At 35.7% G+C, this 18,276-nt stretch overlaps 1 long non-coding RNA gene across 1 annotated transcript in view; it reads left to right on the forward strand.

Moving 5' to 3' along the window:
- Positions 1-977: 977 nt before the first annotated feature.
- Positions 978-18,276, forward strand: part of LOC129481814 (uncharacterized) — a 35,366-nt gene continuing 18,067 nt past the window's right edge. The window contains exons 1-2 of the long non-coding RNA XR_008657519.2: positions 978-1,064; positions 1,160-1,293. This is a non-coding gene — a long non-coding RNA (uncharacterized lncRNA). The remainder of the gene's footprint in view (positions 1,065-1,159; positions 1,294-18,276) is intronic.

The following is an 18,276-nucleotide window of genomic DNA, read 5'->3' on the forward strand; positions in this document are numbered from 1 at the left end:
GAAGGCTGGCCTCTGTCCAACCCTGTCTTTTTTTTTTTTTTTTTTTTTTTTTGAGATGGGGTCTCTCTCTGTGCCAGGCTGGAGTGCAGTGGCGCAATCTCGGCTCACTGCTGTTACATATAAAGCTTCCGTGCCGCGAAAGAAATATCTCTCAAATATAAAATGTTCTTTTTGATTTTCAGCAAGGCAAGGTACTTCTATAGAAGGGTGCGCCCTCACAGATGGAGCAATGGTGAGCGCACACCTGAACAAGGGAGGGGAAGGAGTTCTTATCCCTGACGCATGTGGCCCCTGCTGCTGTGTCGTTCCCCTATTGGCTAAGGTTAGACCGCACAGGCTAAACTAATTCTGATTGGCTAATTTAAAGAGCGTGATGGAGTGAGTGCTTTGGCGGGAAAAAAAAAAGTGGTTATACAGGGTGGAGAATAATGAGACAGGGTGGGGCAGGTAGCAGGTAACTGGAATGAGTTATGGTGGAGCAGGTGATCAGGTGATCCGAGTGAGTCAGGGTGGAGTAGGTAATCGAAAAATTTGCTTTACGAGGAAGTTAAGTTTAAAAGTAGAAGGCAAAAAATTGCACATACTGACATATTAATTCTTTGAAGAGAAATTTAGAATTCATATTTAACTCTGCAACCTCCATCTCCAGGGTGCAAGCGATTCTCCTGCCTCAGCCTCCCCAGTAGCTGGGACTACAGGTGCCCTGCCACAAAGCCCAGCTAATTTTTTGTATTTTTAGTAGAGACGGGGTTTCACCATTTTAGCCAGGATGGTCTCAATCTCTCGTAGCAGGTTGTTATGTTAAGTTATTGTAAACCACAGAGATACTCAAATTTCTTTGTCAATCATGTTTCTGACTGTAATTATTTTAGACATTTCGTTATCCACAGAAAATTGTTGTCTTATTTTTATCCTCTTTAAAAGATGATTTATAATCAGCTATAGAATTTTGACAGGTGCTCTCAAATGCAGGCTTCTGATAGCTTTGGAGATTGTGACATTGAACTAAAGGAAAAACATACAGGACTCATGAAGAGCTGAAATGTTCACAAATATCAAGCAAAGTAAGAGTTAATTAAACAGACTAAACTAATATAAAACTGAAGTAATCTTTTTGACACTTGCTTGGAACATTGCTGATCCTTGTTTTCTTTTTCAGAGTCAAGGAAATTTACTTTGAGCTATTTACAGCATTTAATAATTGAGCAAGGTATACTCCTATGAACAAAATTTGGAGCATGTTTGTCTCTCTCTCTCTCTCTGCCAGGCGTCTTCAGAATTTGGAAACTAGTTGTAAGTATTCCTAACTTATGGCAGTATAATTGTTTGCATCGGTACAATAAGAATCCATTTTCTTTTGCAACAGGATGCAATTGGAGAAACTGGTTGTTTTACCAAGGCTTTGACTGGAAGGATATGCTTCCCTTTAAGGAACCAAGCTCAACTTACAGAGCTGATAAAACCCCTTTGGGAAAACTGGCCTCATACCTTGTCTACACAGTCCCCATACAGGGTTCCTAACCTGTGGTGAGTAAAGCATGTCACTTTCTAACAGTTCCAGGAACCCCATGTTCTTGGGACCTCAAGAAGAGTGGAGTTTACCAATTCACAGGTATTTGAGGGTAAAAACCCATGGGTGGTTTCAGCTTCAGGAAGTCCTATCTGAGATTCCTTGTGGAACAGTGTTCCATCGAAGCCAATTTAAGAAGCCTATGTAGAGGTAATTATTCTTGCTACACTCTATGCAAATAATCAGGCCAAGTATAGGACTAAAGTTTATTCTGCAAACAGCTCAGTCCTATCATGATTTGTTTTTAACAAAGAGGAAGACTGGAGAAAGAAATTATGTTTCAAAACTTATTATACATTTGTCATTAAATTCTAGACTCATTAGCTGTTTTTAAGTTTTTACCTACATTTTGGACTAACCCTGCTAATTTCTGTGAGCCAACCAGTGATCTCTGGCTGCAGCTCACAAGGAATAAAAGGGATAGGTAATGTAAAAATTTGGATCAATATTTTAATTCTGAGCAATTCTTCTGCAAATCCAGTCAGGCGATGGGAATAAATAGGATGCCCATCACCCAGAGGTTTCCTTTTTGGGAAAGTAAGACCAAGGGAACTAACCAAAGCAAAGCCCCATGCACCCGAATCTTAGCAAGCATAACTACAGCTACCAGTTACCTGGGCACGTCACAAGACATCCTTTTCTCTCCCTTGTTGGAGGACGACTCAATTCCACAGCCTCATCTCAGCATTTGGTTTATCTTAAGGAGTCCATGCAACCCCCTGAGACACATTTTTGTCTCAAACTCAATTCCTAGCTTCAGATCAAAGCCCTAGGAAAAAAACCTGCATCTGAGGGATCCAGAGGCAGATGATAACAGAAGTTAAAAGGTACAGCATAAGTGAGTATGACTAATTCCTGCCAATTGAGCCAAGCTTCCTGTTTCATGGATAAAGTTCACGCTAGTATCCGTGGCATAAATAAGGTCTAGGGAACTCGAAGGCTACTGACAGCAGAGGAGATAGGGTATACATGGATAAGAGCAGCTATTCCTGTCTCCTAAGCTCCCCTGTTAACATGGATGAAAGCTGCTTTGACACCCGTGGGTAAAACCCTTGTCACAGTTGCCGGAACTCAGAGATACAAGGACAGAAGAAAGAAAGAAGGGTGCCTCACTTTCTCTCCTCACATACCCCGGGTATTCACTAGGAAGATAAGGCAACCTGAGATGCCTCATTCCCCTCTTTCTAAATGAGTAGCCATCCATCTTCAGTCTGTACCACTTTCAAATGCATCCTGAATCCCTGGAACTCCTTTGAAAAAAAAAACAAAGCCTTCGTTTTTACTTTCTCCTCCCCAGTTCTCTCTTCACAGATAGGTAATTGTGTCTCCGTACTGTGGGACACTCCCCTCAGATGCATCCTCCAAACTGGGGAAAGTTAATTTCCCAAACATTAAACTGGTTGACTTAGGATTGGGCTCAGGGGAAGGGAACCCAGAAACCTGACCTGCTGGCAAAAAGGGTAAAAGTGTTCTTTAATCAGTTGGGCTGTTGGACTCCCTCTCAGTGCAAACTGGTAAAATTCTCAAGATTTTCAAGCAGTCTTTACCCTGATCTTGTTTAATTGTTTTTCTTTTTGAGATGGAGTCTCACTCTGTCACCCAGGCTGGAGTGCAGTGGTGCGATCTCAGCTCACTGCAACCTCCTCCTTCCGGGTTTCAGCGATTCTCCTGCCTCAGCCTCCCGAGTAGCTGGGATTACAGGTGTGTGCCACCATGGCTGGCTAATTTTTTGTATTTTTTTTAGTAGAGACGGGGTTTCACCATGTTGGCCAGGGTGTTCTTGAGCTCCTGACCTCAAGTGAGCTGCCCGCCTCGGACTCCCAAAGTGTTAGGATTACACTCGTGAGCCACCACACCCCCTTGTTTTATTTTGATACATGTTTTTAAATAACCCCGTTTGTCTTTTCTTGCCTTCAGGCCATAAAACTCCAGTCATGCAACCAGAGCCTCAGACAATGGCTTCTTTTGCCAGGGACCCTTGCATTGGCCTCTGAGGGAGCTCTGACAGCTGTTTTCCCAAAACAGTGCCCCCTTTCAGCAGGAAGCAGTTAAGATCAGTCTTCATCCTTAACCTTATTCTAACAGAAGTTAGATGTACTTCTTTAGAGGGAGGAATGATAGAGGCAGGAGGCAGATAAGAGAACCTGCATAGGGTCTTGCCTAAACATGCCCATGGTGAAAAAATCTGTCCCTTAACACATGCACAGTAAGTGAAATAAATCAATGTGGAGTGACTCAGACTAAGGGCCCACCTGTGCACTGGGAGAATGGGGTGGAGCCACAGGAATTTGTGCCTTATGCAGTGGGGAGGAGCCTGGCATCTTCTGCTCATGTGTGGTGGCCTGGTATTCACTCTATGAGGTGGGAGTCTGCTGGCAAGACCCCCTCGTTTTTCCTGAAAACCTTCTTTTAATAAATTCTGTTCTCTTCACCTTTCAATTGTCTGTGGGCCTAATTTTCACTGGTAATAAGACAAGAACCCAGGTATTAGCTGAACGAAGGAGCAAAAATTCCTGCATCAGATTGATTCTGGATATTATAATAAGTTTGAATTGATAGTATATAAAGAATAAGGTGGGATATAGAAGAGATAAGCTTAGAACGCGTGGGTAGGTACACTACAACATCACGTTGTAGAACTCAAAATCAACTACGTAAGATGCCGGGATAAATATAGCTTTTACTGTTCAAAATGTAACCCTTTTAGCAATGACATGGTTTTAGGGTTTATATTAATCATTGATAGGTTTTTATTAATTCAATGAGAGTAAAGGTACTTACTAGTAATTTCGTTGAAAAATGACAGTATCTAAGAATCTAAGAAACTAAGATATTTAATAATCTGGTATGTGAGAATTGGAGGATTTTTTAAAATGAGAAATATACGTTAGTGACCTCTATGTGATCAAAGGTTAAACAGGTTTAAGAAGCTCCAAACTGAGCCAGAGTTGTTTAAAAATTTCCAAATAGCTCCTCAGTTCATGAGCTTATCCTCCAAACCTTACCGATATGCCATCAGTTTTGCGGCAAAAGTTTTCTCTTAGTTCAAACAGTTACACTTGAATCTAAAGTGCATATACAGGAGAGAAGCTTTATAATTCAGTGACACGTATTCTAAACAATTTTCCCCATCTAAATCAGGGAATCACTTTTGAAATTGTGATTGAATTACCAACAAATGACTCAGCAGTTCTTGTAAGTGTGATTTTATTGAGTTGATGGCATTTCAGCCACGGAAAATTAGTACAATATCAACCTACCCACATGTCAATCAAGTCTAATGCTGAAGACATTCAATCTCTTAAAAAATCAACAATGGAATTTTTTCTCAGCAGTTTTAAGTTTAATGGGCTTACATCTCTTGTTCGAGAAGAAATAAACTATATTTTGTTAACCACAAGTGAGCATAGTTAGTTAATTAAGAAAATAAAATCTTCATGATCATCTTCAAATTCTCCCTAAAATCTGTTTTAAAGAGTATAAATATCAAAATGTTTATTTCTTTTTAAATTTTTTTCACAGCTGGCAGTGAATCTGATTTACAAACATAGAGCACAAACTTCTATGATAAAGCACACGGAAGATGCCTAGTACCCTTACTCTTTTGATGTGAACCTTATTTTCTTGCACATTTCAGATGTCCCACTTGAGCTATTTCTAAATGTTTTTTACTTAAAGGTGGTTAAGACCTTCTCTTATTAGATAAACAAGCTAATCAGGCAAACACACACTTATTAAAAATAGAAATCAGGTGAAATATAGTGGTCACGCAGATTAAATTTGCCGAAGGGTTACCTGTTAAATAACCTCATTTTTTGTCTTGGAAATGTAAGAGAGGCTGCATGATGATTCCACATTGCCAACCGAAATCTCACTGTGGGTTGATTTTTAGAGGCAAATAGAAAGTGACTTGCAAATGTCCGTTATTTATAAAGCCAGAATAACTGTTATTCAGTTTTTTGTTCCTTTACCGTTAAGTTTTAGAAATGATTTATTGAGATTCATTTCTGGATATTAATAAAACATATCAATTTTTATATTATTTATAGGGACTGTTTCAAACTATTAAGATACTACAACCCTTTTATTCCAAGGCTACCATACAATGTTCCTCTTTTAAAAGTTCCTTAATTCAAAACCTTTTATTTTATAGTAGACTTTTTAATTGATCATGTGAAATATACAATGGATATGCTTACAGTGTAAACATCTAATAATTGAAATTTAGAGGAAGAGTCAGATTGATTTAATCAGTAGAGAATTTTTAAGAAGTAAATATAGGGAAAATGAGGCTTTTAAATTATAGGAAAATAAAGAAAGTTATATGATGAATTAAATGATTAAAAATTTTTTATTTCCTCAAGTTTCCATTTACTGGGTCAGAAACCAATTGCATCACTATCTTCTTTAATAGCTTTTCATTCTAATCCTTTAGTTGAATAGATCTATTTTTTAAAATAATTACCTACTCAAACTTTCTGCTAGATAAAATATAAAGGCAAAAACCTCATCTCTGTAACAAATCTTTAGCAATGGAATCATATACACGATTCCAGTAATTTCTCTAGTCTAACATCTAATTATGTACATACGCATTACTTATTTCACAGAAGTGAATGTCAAGCTAATTAGGACTTTTATTAGGCTCTTCATCCACATAGAAAATAAACTCTGGTAAGATTTGCCAGTAAACTGGAATGCTATCTTACATGGAAGGTTGAATGCTTCCCGAGATTTTATTGTTTGAATTTGTTGGTACCATAGTGCAAATCCTATAACTCCGTACACCCTTTTGACTTCTTCAACACTTATGATGGTGAAGACGATAAACATTAGATGGAACCAATACATTCTCCGTGTTTCCAGCAAAAGCCTCTTTCTTCTTCGCACAATGTCACCATGACAATCAGCCTTAGAAGGCACGAAGAAAAATCTTATTATATCCTTTGTTTTTGCCTATCAGGTATCATAAAACACCATGAAGTTCTGTTATGCTTCATTTCCTGGAAACACATATCTACGTGGATTTTTAAATTGCTTAACCTGACCCCATTGACATTCACCCCAAATTCTGAAATTCTTCCATTGTACTTTTAAATCGCATGATTTGCTATTAAATAGTGACATGTTTTTAGCCAAAAAATCTCCCCTCATCTTTCCCTTGCCTTTTTGTTCCAATGATACTTGGCTTTCACCTGAGACCATGGTTTTCACCTGACGTTTTTGAAAAACTAAACCTGAAAGTGAAAAATTCCTTTTTTTGCTCCTCATTTCTGCAAATTTATTATTCCACCTATCTGACCCCTTAACTTCCCCACTCTCCTCCCCATCACTGCTTTCAAACATTTCTCATCAGATTTTACTACCCATCTCTTCTTTTTGCTCTTATTTATAGATTTCTGGTCATCTCTCCTTTCTTTTTTTTTTTTTTTTTTTTTTGAGATGGAGTCTCGCTCTCTTGCCCAGGCTGGAGTGCAGTGGTGTGATCTCGGCTCACTGCAAGCTCCGCCTCCCAGGTTCCCACCATTCTGCTGCCTCAGCCTCCTGAGTAGCTGGGACTACAGGCGCCCACCACCACCACACCGGGCTAATTTTTTTTTGTATTTTTAGTAGAGACAGGGTTTCACCATGTTAGACAGGATGGTCTTGATCTCCTGACCTTGCGATCCACCCGCCTCAGCCTCCCAAAGTGGTGAGATTACAGGCGTGAGCCACTGAGCCCAGCCCCAAACATTTATTTTAAGTTAGGGGAGACACATGCAGAATGTGCAGGTGTATACACCTGTTATGTTGTTACGTAAGTATATGTGTGCCATGGTGGTTTACTGCATGTATTGACTCAGTATTATTATAAATAATTCTTCAATAAACATATGTGTGCATGTGTCTTTATAGTAGAATGATTTATACTTCTCTGGGTATATACCCAGTAATGGGGGATAAATATTATCTTCTTTCTTCAAAAACAAGACTTGGCTGGGCACAGCGACTCACGCCTGTAATCCCAGCACTTTGGGAGGCTGAGGTGGGCAGATCACTTGAGGCCAGGAGTTCGAGATCAGCCTGACCAACTTGACAAAACCCTATCTCTACTAGAAATACAAAAATTAGCTGAGTGTGGTGGTGCTTGACTGTAATCCCAGCTACTCAGGAGGCTGAGGCAGGAGAGTTGCTTAAACCTGGGAGGCGGAGGTTGCAGTGAGCCAAGATTGCACCACTGCACTCCAGCGTAGGTGACAGAGTGAGACTCTGTCTCCAAAAAAAAAAGAAAAAAAGATAGTGAAGGTAAAGATATTAAATACTTCATCTCAAATCATTCAGTCAGTAGTTGACGTGGAATTTGGATAAGGTTTGATTGTGGTTTCCAGAGACCAGGAATATAACTACTAGCCTACCACAAAATATTGAAAAGAGATGGAACAGTTTGATAAAGAGTCAGGATGAATAAGGAAGGTCATATTTTCTCCTGAGTTTCCAAAATTCAAAGCAAAATTATGTTGATTTTAACTCAGGAAAAAAGATTCTCAGTCTTAGTTTATTTGATAGTGTTAGTCCATGTGCTGAGGTTACAAAGAAAAACATTGCACCATATTATTCCTTTTAGTCAATTAATTGTTATGATATGCTGATGACATTTTGAATGATGGTATCTGTATTTGGGGATTTACATCTAACTTATTTGCTCAAATTTTGCCATTTCTTATTTGACTTCAATCTTTTAAATTATTAAACAGAAGATGACAATTCTAAAGAACAACACTGAGTTACAGCAAGAACTTTGGTGAAATGACGTGTGTGTCAGGGACTGTGGAACAGGTTGCCCTGAGTTTGAGATAAACTGGTTAAGCTGGCCAATGTCATTAGTCTGCCTGCTAAGAATTACCAAATATATTTCTGGGCAAGCACAAACTCCTTATTATAAAATGTGTAGGAATTTTTAGGCTTGTATCTAACCCCAACCCTCCCAGATTTACAGTCACAGGTCCTCATGAAATATGGAAAAGAGAGTCTCAGACCCCATCTGATGGCTGGGTGTGGTGGCTCACGCCTGCAATCCCAGCACTTTGGGAGGCCAAAGCAGGTGGATCACTTGAGGTCACGAGTTCAAGACCAGCTTGGCCAACATTGTGAAACCCTATCTCTACTAAAAATACAAAAAAAAAAAAAATAGCCAGGCATGGTGAGGCACACCTCTTATCTCAGTTACTCCGGAGGTTGAGGCAGGAGAATCGCTTGAATCTAGGAGGCAGAGGTTGCAGTGAGCCAAGATCCAGCCTGGGCGAACCAAGATCTCGCGGAAGAGTGAGATTGATCTCAAAACAAACAAACAAACATCTGACAGAATGATGGTGGGAACAAAATGCCATAAAATGTGGATTACAGGAGAAGACAATGAGCTGCCTTAGAGAAAATTTGCCTACTAATGAGAAAGAACGCTGGGGTAGGGAGCTAGACTCAGCAGAGGGCCCTCATGCTGGAATGGAGCAGTCATTCTGGATAGAGTATAAGGTTGTTCCTGAACCTGTCCACATTCTCATCTCAGGAATCCTGGAAAGAATACTTCATGGTAAGATCTGTAACACCTGTGTAACTGCGTGGTAAGATATTCTGCTTTCTAATGTTTTCCTACGCTAGTCAAGCATGGTAAAGGGAATCTATTTTCCTATGCTCTGAAGAGAGAAGTAAACCCAGGGATACAAAAGTGGGCAAAGATGGTGGTGAGCTCAAAGCTGTGGCTGCAGAGTGACTAATTTCCCTAAGGTTGTCAGAGATCAAGTATAGTTCAGTGATGCTAAAACAACAGAAACACTCTTCACATAGCAGATTGCTGCAGATGAATTAATACAGAATAGAAGCAACCCAAGAGTCAATAGCATGATAAAAAAAACAATTAGGTCAGAGATCTATAGGCCATCAAGCAGTAGGATTTTTATGAGAAATTTCTAACTTTGGAGTCCTAAGCAGAGTAATGGTCTGAGGTTTTTATTTTTGGTAGGTGGTGTCCGGTGATCCAAGAATATTAGGGGCAAACATCTAAAGTGACTTTTCTGATTCTTAAGCATCTAAAGTGTCTTTTCTATGATTCTTAAGCAATTAGTTTTTATGGTACATTTGTTTACACCAAGTAAAATATCTGGTAAACATTAGTGATCAAGAAATATTGATTCTTTCCCTCACAATTCTATAATCCATCCTATCTAAGTAGAAAGTACTTTTAATGTACAAACTTTTATTAAACATGAGTTATATTGCATGAAGCCATATTTTTTGGGTGAGAGAAATAAATTTTGTGTTTTATTTTTCTTTTTTTGAGATGAGGTCACAGTCTGTCACCTAGGCTGGAGTGCAGTGGCATGATCATGGCTCACCGTAACCTCAAACTCTTAGGCTCAGGTGAGTCTCCTGCCTCAGCCTCCCGAGTAGATGGGACTATAGGCATACACTACCATGCCTGGCTAATTTTTTATATTTTTTTGTAGAGGAAGGGTTTTGCCATGTTGCACGTAATAGTCTCAAAACTCCTGGACTCAAGCCATCTGCCCGCATTGGCCTTCCAAAGTGTTGGGATTATAGGCATGAACCACCATACTTAGCCTAGAAATAAATTTTGGTTGTCTAATGTATCCTCTACTTTTTTCTCCACTAAAAGCCAGAATTCCATTTAGCTAAACCAACTACATAAATCCCCACCATGGTTTTGTAAACTCTACTTGCTTATAGTTAGCCCAAATATAATAAAAATTGTCAACTTTCTACCTTCCTTTGTAGCACATAAACTTGTCTTAGAAAGTAAATTTAAGGATTGTTTTATTTTTCCATTACTAACTGTTTGTGAAAACCTTTCTACAATGCCAAAATAAAGACTTTACTCAAGAAAAGTGAAATAGAAATGGACTAAAAAAAAAATAAAATTGATGGATTAGCTCTGTATTTCCCAGCAGAAATTTTTTATTCTCTTATGCTTGGTAGTTTCTTATCTCAGTGGACTATCCTCTAGTTTTTATCAATTACCTTAGGGGCACTTCTTTACAAAGACTTTCGATTCTATAGACTCTTTTGGCAGACCTCTCTGTTACCTTTGGCTCTTTATCTCTGGATTCTATCAGAAGCTTTCAAGAGAGCTGTTTTGCAGCCAACTCTGGAAACCTAACCACTGGACTGTCTCAGATCTTTATTCTGTGAAATAGCTACGGTTCCCAAGAGACCTATTTTAAAAGGAAACACCATTTTGTAGGGAAAGAGAAGTCTCCCTGATTCACTCACAGTAAGAAAATTTGTATGAATTTTATTTCTACTATTTTGTATTCTTTCATAAAATTCCTGTGGATATATATATATATATATATATATAGTCAGATATTCTATGATATTGATCATTGTTGCTAAATTTTTGAAGACAGTATCTTCTACTCTTGCAAATGAGTAGCATTTCAAGAAATATACATTTTCATTAGACAGGGAATCTGAATCTGGAGTCTCAAGTCATTCAAGAGTTTTATGAAATATATAATTCTATGATACATTAAAAATAAAGAGTTTTATGAATACAGTATAGGCATATCTTGTTTTAATGAACTTAGCCTTATTACCCTTTGAAGTTATTGTGGGATTTTTTCTTTCTTCTTTCTTTTTTTTTTGTTTCCTTGAAAATTGAAGGGTTGTGGGAACTCTGTATTGAGCTAGTCTGTTGGTGCCATTTTTCCTACTGCGTATGCTCACTTCATGTCTCTGTGCCACATTTTGATAATTCCTGTAATAGTTCAAACATTTTCATTATGAAAAATCACCTGTTATGATGAACTATGATCAGTGAACTTTGATGCTTTATTATAATTTGGGGGGGAGGAGGCTTCACAAACTGTGCCCATATAATATGGCACATTTAATCGATAAATGTGTGAGTTCTGACTGCTCTACTAACTGTCATATCCTCCATCACTCTCCTTCTCTTCAAACTACTCTGTTCCCTGAGGCACACAACAATATTAAAATTGGGTCAGTTGATAACCATACAATGGCCTCGAAGTGTTCAAGTGCAAGGAAAGGACATACCTCTCACTTTAAATAAAAAACTAGAAATGATAATAAAGCTTAGTGAGGAAGGCATGTCTAAAGCCAAGATAGGCTGAAAGCTAAGGCTCTTGTGTGAAACAGCCAATTTGTAAATGCAAAGGAAAAGTACTTGAAGAAAATTAAAAGTGCTATTTCACTAACATGCAAATGATCAAAAAGCAAAACAGCCTTATTGCTGATATTGAGAAAGTTTTAGTGGTCTGGATAAAAGATCAGACAAATCACAGCATTCCTTTAAGCTAAAACCTAATCCAGAGCAAGGCCCTAACTCTTTTCAGTTTTATGAAGGCTGAGAGCTGTGAGAAAGCTGCAGAAAAAAAAAAGCTGGAAGCTAGCAAAGATCAGTTAATGAGGTTTAAGGAAATAAGTTGTCTACATATCATAAAAGGGCAAGGTGAAACAGCAAGCGCTGATGTGGAAATTATAGAAAGTTATTACAAGCATTTAGTGAGACAATTGATAAAAAGTGACTATTCTAAACAACATATTTTCAATGTAGATGAAAATAATCTTCTATTAGAAGAGGATGCTATCTAGGACTTTCATAGCTACAGAAGAGAACTCAATGCCTGGCTTCAAAGAATAGACTGATTCTCTTGGTGGGGATTAATGCAACTGCTGACTTTAAGTTGAAGCTAATGCTCATTGACCATTCCAATAATCCTAGGGACCTTCAGGATTATGCTAAATTTACATATCCTGTGTTCCAGAAATGAAACAAAAGCTGAATGACAGCACATCTGTTTACAGCACGCTTTACTGAATGTTTTAAGTCCACAGTTGAAGCCTACTGTTCAGAAAAAAGATTCCTTTCAAAATTATGCATCTCATTGACAATATGCCTGGTCACCCAAGAGCTCTAATGGAAATGTACAAGGAGATTGTTGTTTTTATGCCTGCTAACACAACATCCATTCTACAGCCCGTGATCAAGGAGTAATCTCTCTGTTCAAGTCTTATTTTGTAAGACTATAGCTGCCATAGATGGTGATTCCTCTGATGGATTGTGGAAAAGTAAATTGAAAACCTCCTGGAAAATATTCACCATTCTAGACACCATTAAGAACATTAGTGATTCATGGGAGATAGACTTCATATTGATATTTACAGGAGTTTGGATGAAGTTGATCACAACCATCTTGGATGACTTTGAGGGCTTCAAAACTTCAGTAGAGGAATTAACAGCAGATGTGGTAGAAATAGCAAGAGAACTAGAATTGACATTCTAGCCTGATGATGTGAAGGAATTGCTGCAATCTCATTCTAAAATTTGAACACATGAAGAATTGCTTCTTATGGATGAGCAAAGAAAGTGGTTTCTTGAGACAGAATCTATTCCTGGTGAAGACGCTGTGAACATTGTTGAAATGACAACAAAGGATTAAGAATATTCCATAACGTAGCTGATAAAGCAGAGGCAGGATTTGCAAAGGTTGACTCCAATTTCGAAAGAAGTTCTTCCATGGGTAAAATGCTATCAAATAGTATTGTGTGCCACAAACAAATCTTTCCTAAAAGGAAGAGTCAATTGACCTGATAAACATCATTTTTGTGTTACTTTAAGAAACAGCCACCCCTACCTTCAGCACATCACCCTGATCAGTCAGCAGCCATCTATGTTGAGACACTCCATCGACAACAACAACAACAACAACTACAACAACAAAAGACTCATTGAAGGCTCACATGATTATTAAATAACTTGTATGAATAAAATATTTTAAATTAAGGTACATACATTTTTAGACATATGCCATTGTACACTTATTAGATACTATATATTGTATACATGAGTTCTATTTGCACCAGGAACCAAAGGATTTGTGTAATTTGCTTTAGTGAGATATTTGCTTTACCGAGATGGTCTGGCACTGAATCTGCAATATCTTCCAGGTATGCCTGCATGAGTTCATAAACTCAGATGGGAAAATAATAAAAACATTATACATTTGCTTTCTCTAGTCTTCAACTGAAATTTAACATCTTTTTTATTTCAATTATAATTGAGAATAACAGATCACAGCGGTATTTGGAGTACTTTGTTACCAATGAAAATCATACATATTTTCCTTGTACTATCCCATTAGAGATATTGTATATACATGTAATTACATTCATCACTACTTTGCAATCATGATTACTAGACTGCATCTTGCTAAAACATATTAATGTACTTAAGAGTGAGACACTCATATTAGTATAACATAAAAATTTATAAATTATTTTGTGTCTTTATTTCAACATATTTGTAGGTTTTTTCTTAAGAGTTTATTATAAGGATTTAAAAATATTCTGAGAAGGGCATGAAAGCTGTCATACAACTGCCAAAAGAGTCCATACAACAAACTCAAAAACATGCAGCATAAAACTTTAGAAGTCTAAGCAGTCTTCGATTCCTGATATTCTTAAAAAATTACAATGATAACAAATATCTTCATTCATATGGTGCTTCTAATTAAGAAAGGCTTTTCATATGTTGTTCATTCAACAAATATTCATTGAGCATCTGTCATATGCCTAGCATTATTCTAGTGACTAGAAAAAATGGAGTGAACAAAATTGACGTAAATAGACAATATTTGCCTTTGCCATTATGGAATTTGTGTTTTAATATATGAAAAAAGAATAAGTAAAATGTGAAAGCAAACAGTATAATAAAGTTAAAGGGGTCATGACAATTGGTTCTAACACATTATAAAGCTGCACTATTTAAGATAGTGTGGTATTGACAAAAAGATTGAAGCTTAAAACAATGGTATAAATAGAAATTCCAGAAATAAACCAGATATATTTAGTCAAATAATTTTCAATAAAGATGCAAAGGCAATTCAAATGGAAATACAATAGTCTTTTCAACAGATGATGCTGAGACAATTTGATCTCAATATGGAAAACTACAAAGCATTGACTTGACCCATGTCTTTTATCAATTTACTCAAAATGGATCACAAAATTCAGTGGGAAAGTTAAGACTAACGTTTTTAGAAGAAACCATAAGCCAAAATTTGGGGTGAACTCGCAAGCATATTGATATTTCATTGTAATTCCATATAGGGTAATGATATTGAACCTCTTTTTAAAAACTTATTTGCAATTCATATATCTTTTTCTGAAATCAATTCTCTGTTTAAATATTTTGCCCATTATTAATTGAACTACTTTTTGTTTTATTATTGACTTTTGAGAATATCGTATATTTTGGTTAGAGGTTCATGTTGAAATTTGTTTTGTAAATAATTTACTCCAGTCAATGGCTTGTCACTTTATTTTTTTAAGGGAGTCTTTGAAGAGATTACACTTATTTATTATTTTTCAAAATTGTTTTGCCTATTATAATTCCTTTCTTTTTCTGGATAAAATTTAGAATCCATTTGTTGTTTTCTAAAAACAAAAGCCAAACAATTTTTTGTGATTTTATTGTATTTGGATTGAATGGATAGACAAGTTGTGGAAGAACTGCCATCTTAACAATATTGAATTTTCAAATCCACAAATATGTTTTATTTAAATATTCTTTAATTCTCTCATCAATGTTTTGCACTGTACAGTTTTGAATACAAGTGGTAAGAATATATAGAATGATCATCTTTGTATTATTTCTGATCTTTGTATATAAGAATTCAGTCTTTCATCATTACATGTAATATTTGTATAATATAGTATTTGTATGTTTTTGGTAGATGGACTTAGTTTTTTTTATTAGGATAATTATGGCCTCATTAAATGAGGTGAATGGTATTTTCCTTGCTTGTATTTTCTAGAAAAGTTTTTGGAAAATTTATATTATTTTTTCTTTAAAATTTTGTGGCAAATGCTTTCACAGCATCTAAGCCTACAGTTTTCTTTATAGAAAATATTTTAATAATTCCGTTTCTGTAATAGGCTTATGACTACTTAGTATATCTATTTCTTCTTGAGTGAGCGTTGGTAATTTTTGTCATTCAATAAATTTGCTGTTCCACCTCAGTTGTCAAGTTTAGGGGTATTAATTTTTTCTCATAGTATATTGTTATACTTCTAATGTGTCTTTATGATGTATAACAATGGCCACTGTTTCATTCCTGGTATTGATAATTTATATATTCTTTATTTTTTTCCCTTTAGGCTAGGGGATTATAAATTTTGTTGATCTTTTCAAATAACCAGATTTTTAAAAAAGTTTTCTCTATCATTTTTCTTTTACAAAATTAATTTAGTTTATCTCTTTTCTTCATTATTTGTATCGTTTCACTTTAGTGTAATTTTCTCTTCTTTTTAAAGTTTTTTAAGGTGAACATTTAAACCACTATTTGAGAGATTACCCTTCCTCTTTTCTATTGTAAGCTTTTAAGGCTGTAAAATTTTCCCTAAACACTAAATTAGTATTGTTTGATATATTTTTATTCTCATTCAAATAAGTATTTATCAATTCCCCTGGTGTCTTTCTTTTTGACAAATCTGCTATTTAAAAATAAATTGTTCAGCTTCTAAATTTGAGGGGATTTTTTTCAGATTTCTGCTATTGAATTCTAGTTTAGTTCTTTTAAAGTTAGAACATCAATTGCTTTAATTTTAATTATTTTGACATTTTTGAGGTTTTGTTTGGCTGAGAAAACCATCTATCTTTTAAATATGATCTGTATAGATAAAAATAATATATACTCTGATATTTTAGAATGAGTATGGTATAAGTATTAATTAGGTCAATTGATTGAGAGCATTGTTCAGGTCTTCTATATTCTTACTGATGTGCTCTTTATTTGGTATACCAATTACTGAGCGTGAAGTGTTCACATTTTCAACAATAATTGTACGTTTTTCTATTTCTAATTTCAGTTCTATTCATTTATAAAGTTTAAAGATTTTCATTTGTGAATTAACCTTTTTATTGTTATGTAATGTCGCTATTCATTGCTAATAACATTCCTTGTTCTAATGTCAAGCTTGTCAGTTAAAAATTTGCCTCTATGGCATTCTTTTGTTTATTGTTTGCATGGTATTTATTTTTTATCCTTGTACTTTTATCTTGTATATGTCTTTGTATTTAATGTGGCTTTATTTATCTGATTTGATCATCTATATTTTTAAATTGTTGTATTTAGACCATTTACATTTAATACAATTTTTGACATGGTTGAATTTAAATCCACCATCTTAGTAACTTCTTTCTATTTGATCTGTTTTTTTCCATCCCCTGACCTCCATTTAAAAATTTTTTCTCACTTGTGGATCAGTCGTGTATGTTTGTTTATTTTTTATTAAATATTATTTCCAATATTTTCTTATTATTTGGACCCACACATTATCTTTGTAAAAACAATATTAATGGTTACCTTTGAATTTACAATATCATCTTTAATATTACAGGCTTTCTTCAAAATAATGTTATGTCATCTTACCTTTATTGTAAAGCCTCACAGATTTCTATTTCCAATCCATTTATCCCAATTTGGTGCTATTATAGTTACACATTTTAATTTTAACTGTGTTATAAAGCCACATAATACACTACGATTTTCCTTTAGAACATCAACTATATTTTAACAGGGTTTCTTAGTATCGACGTTACTTACGTTTTGGATCAGGTAATTCTTTGTCGTTGGGAGCAGTGCTGTGTTATAATATTATATGTAGTTTAGCAACATCTCTTGTCTCTACCCACTAGATTCTAGTAGCACCCCCTATTCTCCAACTTAAAAATAGAAAGTGTTTACAGAGATTTCCAAATGCACCCTGAGGGGAAAACTTTTTCCTGCTTGAGAACCTCTGTTTTAGAGTCACTGAACATAAGAAAAACAAATATTTTTATATTTACTTGTGTATTAGCGGTTTCCATAGAGTTTCATTTTTGTGTGTGTGTGTGAATGCGCTTTTTTGGGGGTTCTGGTGTCCTGTTTTTCTCATCCATCCTTTCTCTTCTCTGTCAAATTACATGCAGATTATACTGTGTGTTTTACGCTGCGTGTTTTTGTCCCACGGTTCTTTTATTTTAGATACTATATTTCTCATGTTTTTGTCTGTGTAATGTATATTGCTTTGGCTTCCAGTTAAGTAATTCTATTCTCAGTAGTGCTGATGTGTGTGTGTGTTTGTCAGTGTCTGTGTCTTTGTTTTGCCTAGCATCCCTATTTCACATTTTTAAATATCTTTTCTGTATCTTTTGAAATTCCCCATATATTTTTCCATGCTGCACTTGGTAATTTACCATATTAATTATAGTTATAAATTGTCTCTCTGTGAATTCCAACATGGGGTCATTCCTGAGTCTGGTTCCAGTGATTGCTTTGTCTATTAGTAATCCTTTTTTTCTTCCTTTTTTGTGTTTTAATTATTGCTTATTTTGTTATTGAATGTTAAATATTATATGTGGAATAGTAGAAATTGACTTCTGGGTTCAAAGAAAGCTTTAATTTTGTAGTGTATCCGGCCTTTAATTGTTTAAGTGGAAATGATGCTCTTTTCAGTTTTCTACATCATAGACAGATGTGGAACCAAAAAAACCACGTTGAGGATCATAGCAATATGATCAGATTTACATTTATATTAAAAGATAACACTGCTCTATGGGAACTGTCAAGTGTAACCTGAGAACATGAGTCAGTAAGAAATTGTAATAGTTCAGGCAATAGTTGAGCATGTGAAAAGTTGTTAAA

This window comes from Symphalangus syndactylus, chromosome 5 (genome assembly GCF_028878055.3).
Source record: "Symphalangus syndactylus isolate Jambi chromosome 5, NHGRI_mSymSyn1-v2.1_pri, whole genome shotgun sequence".
NCBI classification, from domain to species: domain Eukaryota; kingdom Metazoa; phylum Chordata; class Mammalia; order Primates; family Hylobatidae; genus Symphalangus; species Symphalangus syndactylus.